A 7730-nucleotide genomic window follows, 5' to 3' on the forward strand; every position below is an offset into this window, starting at 1 on the left:
TTATTCACAGAAATTTTAAAATTAGGAAGCATTTTTTTTTCTTTTTAAATCTCAAATAGTTTCATGAGGAAATGAGCCTATTCATCTAAGAGGCAAAACCAATACATTACTTTGGTCTATTTAATCCCTTGTAAAACAAGAGGTGGTCTAAAGCATCATCCAGAAATGAAGATATACATAATTAATATATTTATGTCTGTGATAATACTTTTTTAGACTTTCTAAATACAGGAAACTTTTTATAAACAACTTTCCAGAGTTCCGATTGAAAATCAGCCTATAACTAAACACCATGGTCATTTGGTAGCCCCAAAATCAGAATGTGGTTAAACCTACAAACATATCAAGGCTGTATTCAGGAAGCAGGAAATTAACATTTACAATAATTAAGCTTTGAATGACAAAATCATTTTCCACTTGAAACAAAAAACACTCACTTTCCAGATTCAGTGCTCTGAAGTTTGTTTGCTTTGAGCAGATTAAACACATGCACGCTTCCAAACCCACTTTTGCACACTGAGAGCTAATTGCATTCATGAATGTGTGTTTATACACACACCAGGATTTTCCACCATCAGTTTGACTGATTAAAAAGTGTGTGTAACTGCTACGCTGATGAAAGAAAGGGAGCTGGTTCCGTCACCAATGCATGGGTATTAAAAGCACAAGCCTATAGAAAAGATTGGTGACCTAAAGTTTGCTTTCATTAGAGGGATTAGAAGCCTAATGTAAAACGATGTTCAAGTCTCTCAACTCAAACTCCAAACAACTTCTAAAGAGAGTCCAGAAGCATTACCTCTCAGACTTCAAACGCTCCATCTGTAGGCCCATGCTTTCTTTCATCGGCCCCTATCTGAGAGTGAGGGTCTGCAGAAGGTAATGGACCCCGTGTAATGGTGCAGCTGTGAAATGATTTATTGCAGGGTTAATTGGTGGGTGAAAAGTGAATTGTACCTGCATTAGTCCAGACTGGCTGTGAGCTGAAAGAGGAAGTGCTGCTCTTTTGTAATTACCAGAGGACATTTGTTTTCTTTCTCTGATGATCAGCTGGATGCCGTCTGCTTAACAGAAAAATGTGGGAAAGGAGAATGCAGATAAGTTTTAAGCAAAAACGGCATCAACAATAAAGTTTGTAATTATTAAAATCTAAATAAGATCATATAAACATGTATTTTTTTTCTAAAGAGAGGAGACATTTGGATATGGAATTTTGATTTAGTCTACTGTAGAAAGACTGAAATACAAACATCTAAGAGGTCTAAACATTTTCTCTATCAGTCCTAGATGAGGGATCACATATGAAGGATGTGTGAACTTGAGTGACATCTTATTATTAATATGGTTTCTCTGTAACAGCATTATTCCAGCTTACTTGTTTGTGCTAAAGAAAGGTTTTCCTACTGCACCGAATGTAATGGATGGTATAATATGTTCATAGGGATGTACGGTGCGACAAATGGCTTGTGACAAACTGCAAATTCAGCTTCTTATGGCTTTCGGGCAACAACGGTCGATTTATTGGCTTTTTATCAAGACCAGATTTTTGGAGCATGCATCCAATACAGTGGTTGTCCTGTTGACAAAATCTTGCTCTGAAGCTGATCCAAAGAGAGCCTCTTGGCTGCTACGATAAATATCGATTGACATGGCAGTCCACCTAAGGGAAGGTTTGAAGATTGCAGGTTTGAAGATGTCAAAAACACACTCCATTTAAATCTGATCTTTAATTTCCCTTTGGAATTATTAATTATTATTATTTTTAACTGTATTTAAATTTAATTTAGGGTTAGGATATATTCTCATAATCTAAAGATCCCTTTAAAAGTACCCTCCTTGACTTCTGCTGTGTTCCCTGGTCTTCATTATCCTCAAAAAGAGTCCATTGCATATAACCTTTACAAACATACTCTGTACCTAAATTGAATTATTTATATTTAGGCTCTACATGATTAAGTGCCTCTGAAGGCTATTATCAAATGCAACATACTACCTTTTACATCTTTATTTGAAAAACTGAAATAAATCGAACCATTACTAGTCAAATGTCTAAATATTTTCCTAATTTGTAAATAACTACACCAATTAATATTTTTATTTTTTGGTAATCGCGACTAAATTTCTGTTACAAAAAACAACCTATACTATTAGAGAGTTGCGGTTTGCTTTCTGTACCACTACAGAAAACACAGAAATAAGTGCACATTAGTGCGGAAAGTGTGCTTAAGCACATGTTTAATACTCATTCAAGATTTTTATTCTCAAAAAGGTCTTTTTAAATCTTTAAAAAAAATTCATGACAGGAAATTACTGTATAGTTTATGATTTTAATGCTGTTTAAGTTGTTAATCATTATGGAAAAAATGAATATACATGTTTATGTATGATTAATTGATCGATTCTAAACAGATCCTTGGGCTACATCATTGCAAATGGTATATTCCTCAGGAACATTGTCACTTAGATTTAAAAAATCATTTTGTCCGTTTATATATTTTTTTTACCAATTAAAAACCCATCCTAAAGTAGACATTAGGATGTAAGGAATAGTTATATTATGTGTTTAACATTAAACCAGAAAGAATTTAGGGGAGCAGGAATGTTATGGTTAAATCAGCTTCGTTCAGTGCTCGAACAGGTCAGGCAGTTTGACTTATGGGCAGAGGAAGCACACTAGAACTTTTAGTTGTGCTTAACTGCTCAATTTTACACTGGATTAACTTTTATATTTCTCAGTGGCCCCTGGAAAAGACAGAAGATGTACTCTACAACATTGTTTCACCTGCTTTAAATAGATCCACATGTTGGACAGGGAACTATGTCTCAGTCTGTTGTCTGTAACTGGAACAGCTGAAGTGAGGGAGAACAGTCATTCTCTTGTCATCCTGTTTTTTCTGTTCCCCTCATGTTTTAGGATGCCAGATTCTGGCCCATCAAAATACACAGAACCGTCCATTATTGATCAATTAAATTCAGATTATTTCTATAGCACCAATTCATAATTTCTATAGCACCAATTAATCTCAAGGCTCTTTACAGTTCAACAGATCATACAGTCAAATTGGTTCAAAGTTTTCTATCTAAGGAAAACCAGTTGATGGCATTGACTCATTGACTCGAAGGCAATCCCTCACACTAAGCATGCTTGTAGGGACAGTGGAGAGGAAAAAACTCTCTTAACAGGAAGAAACCACCAGTAGAACCAGGCTCAGTGTGAGTGGCCATCTGCTGAGGCCAACTGGGGTTAAAGGAGACAGAAGCAGAGATACAAAAAGCAGCTGTAACAGGCGGCCCCGTCCAGGAAACACAGCCAGGCAGACGAGCTCTGAGCCAGCTCCCATGTCAGAGGATGAAGAGAGCACATCAAGCCAGCCGCAGTCAGAGAAACAGGACTACACTGAAAAACAGGCCAATCTCGAACATATATAAACAAAAGTGTTGATGGTAGCAGCACAGCTGATATTTATATCCAGGATGGTGTCACAGCCAAACAGGAACAGACAAGGGGAAGCTATGAGAAAAATTGGGTACAATATGCCATTACGGTTCAGTCTTTCTGGTCCTCAGTTAAAAATGACTGTTTAGATTAACAGTAGCTGAGAAAGAAGATCTTGACACAGAGCCTGACATGGTGTGAGATCTCAAGCTGTATACCATTAAGCCTCTGTGGCCTGTGATATCTGAACAGAGACAAATAGATGGATCCCAAACTGCTTAATATCAATGTTAAATCAGGATTTGTTCTATGAACAGATTTGCATAATGAAGGAATGTGTTTGCATTATGCATAAGTCCTTTTGATTTATGCTTTTTTAAGGTTGTAGGGAAATTTTTGATCATCAAAGAATGTGGAAAGTGGAATTAGTCTTCCTTTGAAAGGGCAACAGAAGTGAATGGCCTACACTTTTATAGCACATTTTAAGTAAGGTGACTGCAAAGTATTTTTCACTCCATTCAGTCATTCACACACTTTTTCATACAGTGATGGTGGTAAGCTACATTGCATGTCAGCAAATGTCAAAGCAGAGAAAGTTCAAGCTAAAATTCTATATCCATCAATTTGACCACTTTTTTTTCGTACAGTCATCTTCACAATCTCATTTCCAACTTTACAACTGAGAAATATATTAAAAGAAGAATGAAAGATAAGGTGAGCACCATGATGCTGAGAAGGCAGCTGGCAGTTACTGAAGTGTAATGAAGTTCCTGAACTCATGCATAAATGCATAACATAAAAAGTAACCCAAAAGGAAATCAGTTGTGGCAAAAGTCTGCAGCTCTAATGTAAATAAGCCAATAGACATAAAATATGATAGATCAAATGCCTTCTGTAAGATGTAGGCTCAGCAGGTACCAGCACACTGAGCCCAGAATGGCTGTCATTAGGCACATCTTTAAAAGAAAATATGTGACCCATCACATCCTCCTCACTGTGTTTCCTTTATGGTGCTTGACTACATGTGTATTCTTTGTAGTAAGAGTACTACCTAAATCTTTCTTTTGCATTTCTAATAATTGGTCCTTAGCCCATTTTAAATGGAATATGTCAAATGGCTCTCTATTAAGAAATACCAATGATACATCATCATCCTTGTAAGTCCAAGAACCTGTTTGGGAGCATGACTCAGCAGCCGTCTGCAAGAGAAAAGGTTTTTTTTTTTCCTTTTTTTTTTTTAAAGTGACTTACCTAATAAAAAATAAATAAATAAAAAGCATGCTAGAATATGTAATGATACAGAAGACCTGAAATTTCAGCTGGACACAACAGGAAAGGTTTAGGTTTTATTGAGAATCCAAAAGAGAGCTGGCAAGCAAACTTTGTTAATCATAGCTGTAAATCTCATCTGAGAGGAGCAGGACCTTGTGACTGGATGCAATCATTCCAACTGTATGTTCTCTGTTAGGTGTCTTGAAAAGACATCCATCTATCTTCTCCCATTTGTTCTGTCTCAGTTAGGGTGGTGCAAGTGCCTATCTCGGGCAGGAGCAATAGAACCCATGGATTTGACCCAAGAATCTACAAACTCCAAGAAGAAAAACCCTGGGCTTGGAATCAAACCCAGAATCTTCTTGCTGCAAAACAACAGTGCTACAAACTGTTCCACCGTGCAGCACACCATGCAGCACAAATGCACCATGCAGCATGTGTTGTGAACTGGCTGTATATAAACAAACAGAATTGAATTAAATTGAACCCCGGGGAACTGGAATTAGAGCAGAGTTTAGATTCCTTCTTAGATGAGGTGGAGGTGACAGCAAAACAGGTCCACTTCACTGATATCAGCATACCCTTCAGTGTGGTTATAGTCAGGAAACAAGTTATAGATAACTATCATCTGGGGACAAGATAGGACTCAGAGGTGTAGGATCAGTACTGTGGTCAGAGTCGTGAAGACAGGAATGAAAGACAGGAAACCGTGCACTGATTTTTCTATTTGTCTCTGGAGACAAATACAAGCTTGTGGACCCAGGGGAGAACTGAGAGGCAGAAATTAGTAGGCAGGAACGTGAACGGAGGTCGGTGTTCTGAAAGCAGGAGATTGTTCAGCAGTGGCAAGGTAGGAGCGAGGAATCCATGGGGCAGAACAGAGGCTGTGATCAGGCAGGCAGGCAGAGAAGAGAGAGTTACTTTGCCAAAATCATGACAGAAATTTATTTTTTGGTGCTTTTGGTACCTTTACGAAAATTTTCATAGGAAAAACTAAATTACAAACTTATGCCAGGGACCAGTATTTTACAAATATAAAAAACTGAACTGTAAAACAATATAGTAACAATAAGCATAGCTTCTTTGTGTGCTACAGGAAGTAGAATACTCACCTCTAATTACAGCCAAAAACTGGATTATATCTTAAGTTTATATTCAGAGTTAAAGCTTTGTTTTTAAAAAGTTCAATGCTAAACAGGTGCTCATTTCATTTGAGCACCTGTTAGCAACCTCACGTACTCTCACATGCTACCTAGGAATCTCTATAATACATAATACAGGTTATTTTATTCAAAACTGTTCAAAAGCTTTTGGAATCATGTATTTGTTTTTTAAAGGACCTCATCTGATCTAGATCTCACATCTGACTGGCATCAGTTAAAAGCCCTCATTGGTCTCTGTTGATTGCAAAAAGTAGAGGACTTAAGAGAGATCAGATTCTTCTGTTGGCCTTTATGAATTTAAATGACCCAGGGTGCTACTCATTCCACTGATTTTATTTAGTATATTTTTGCATATTGCAGACGTACATTTTTATGTATGTTGCATTAACTATCACTGAGCTAAGAGGGATTTTACAGTTTGCACTCTTCATCTCAGACTGGTGCCTTTTCCAGAAGTTAAAGGTCCCTTTATTACATGATTGCTCTGTCTGTAAATAGACTTTCTTCCCATTTTGTTTCACAGCTCATTTTTTCCTTACAAAAACATGAAAAGCTGTGATAATCATGAAGAATTTTGTGCTTTAAAACAATTATCAGCCTTTAGACTCATTATTGTAGAAACCGTTTAGAATTATTCTTGATTGTGCTTAACAAGCAGCTGCAAATTATTCAAGAAGACTACACAAGAGCCTTTTGGGCAATCAGTATTTTTCTCCCAATTTATTGATGAACGGGTAGTTAATGGTGTTATTAGTAGACCAATCCAACTCTCGGGCCGCACAAATGTATTCTAGAATTCTCTTGAGGGCTTTTTTCAAACTGTATCTTTGCTTGGCTGTTTTTCGCTTGCCTGGCTTTTATCCCTTATTACTCTACTGTTCTTTAAAGCAGACATAAAGGCATGGACTGCATTAGATGGAGTTTGGGTGCTACAACACTGACATCTGCTGGTAGGATCAAGCTTTACAGATGCAGCTGCATGAGAGCAATTTACTGATAAAAAATGTTTTCAATGCTGGACTGTTTTATGCTTGTGGCTGTATAGGCATAAGTTGTTTTTTTTTTTTTTTATTTAGTGCTTTGATTATTTTCATAGTATATCCTGGCTGGTGCATTTTCCACTGTTGCCTTGCAGCAAGAGCTGTGGGTTCAAATTCAGACTTCATTCTCGGAGTTTCAATGTTCTTTTTATGCTTGAGTGGTTCTCTCTGAATTTTCTCACTTCCCCTCAAAGTAAAAAACCAATACAAACAAAAAAACACTACTTTTATTTGGATAATCATAATTGTCCCTAAGGATGTAGTATTTACATTTTTTTTTTTTTATGTCGTCTATCCATTCGTTTGCCCCGCTGTGAGGGACTCACAACAGTCCAGAATGAACCCTGCCTCTTACCCAATATATTCTCCTCAACCAATGCAGGTACAAGTTTACCACTCCAACTCTCTCCTGTACCCCTAAAAAAATAAATAAATAAATATATGTATACATGGATGGTTTAGTAGTTCCTAGAAACTTCATGGTTTTTACTGTAAAAAACCTAGGTGTAATATCAACTTCAAAGAAGGCATATAGATATAAAAAATTATTATTATTTTTTATTATAAAAGTCCTCACACAAAGTAATGCATCATTTGTTAATCAATATAACAGGCCTTTTGCATCAGTATTTACACTTGAGATGAAGAGTTGGAGTAACCCTACCTGGCTCTATTGTTCTCAGTTTATAAACAGGTGGTATCAAATAGGCTACAATAATACATATACATCCGAAGATGCTTCTTTCATTCACCCTGAGTGAATGTAGCCTTGGCCAGGAGGAATCAATGTCATCCACTACTGCTCCCTTGCCAAGTTGTAGG

This window comes from Cyprinodon variegatus, unplaced genomic scaffold (genome assembly GCF_000732505.1).
Source record: "Cyprinodon variegatus isolate N-32 unplaced genomic scaffold, C_variegatus-1.0 Scaffold255, whole genome shotgun sequence".
Classification (NCBI taxonomy): Eukaryota; Metazoa; Chordata; class Actinopteri; order Cyprinodontiformes; family Cyprinodontidae; genus Cyprinodon; species Cyprinodon variegatus.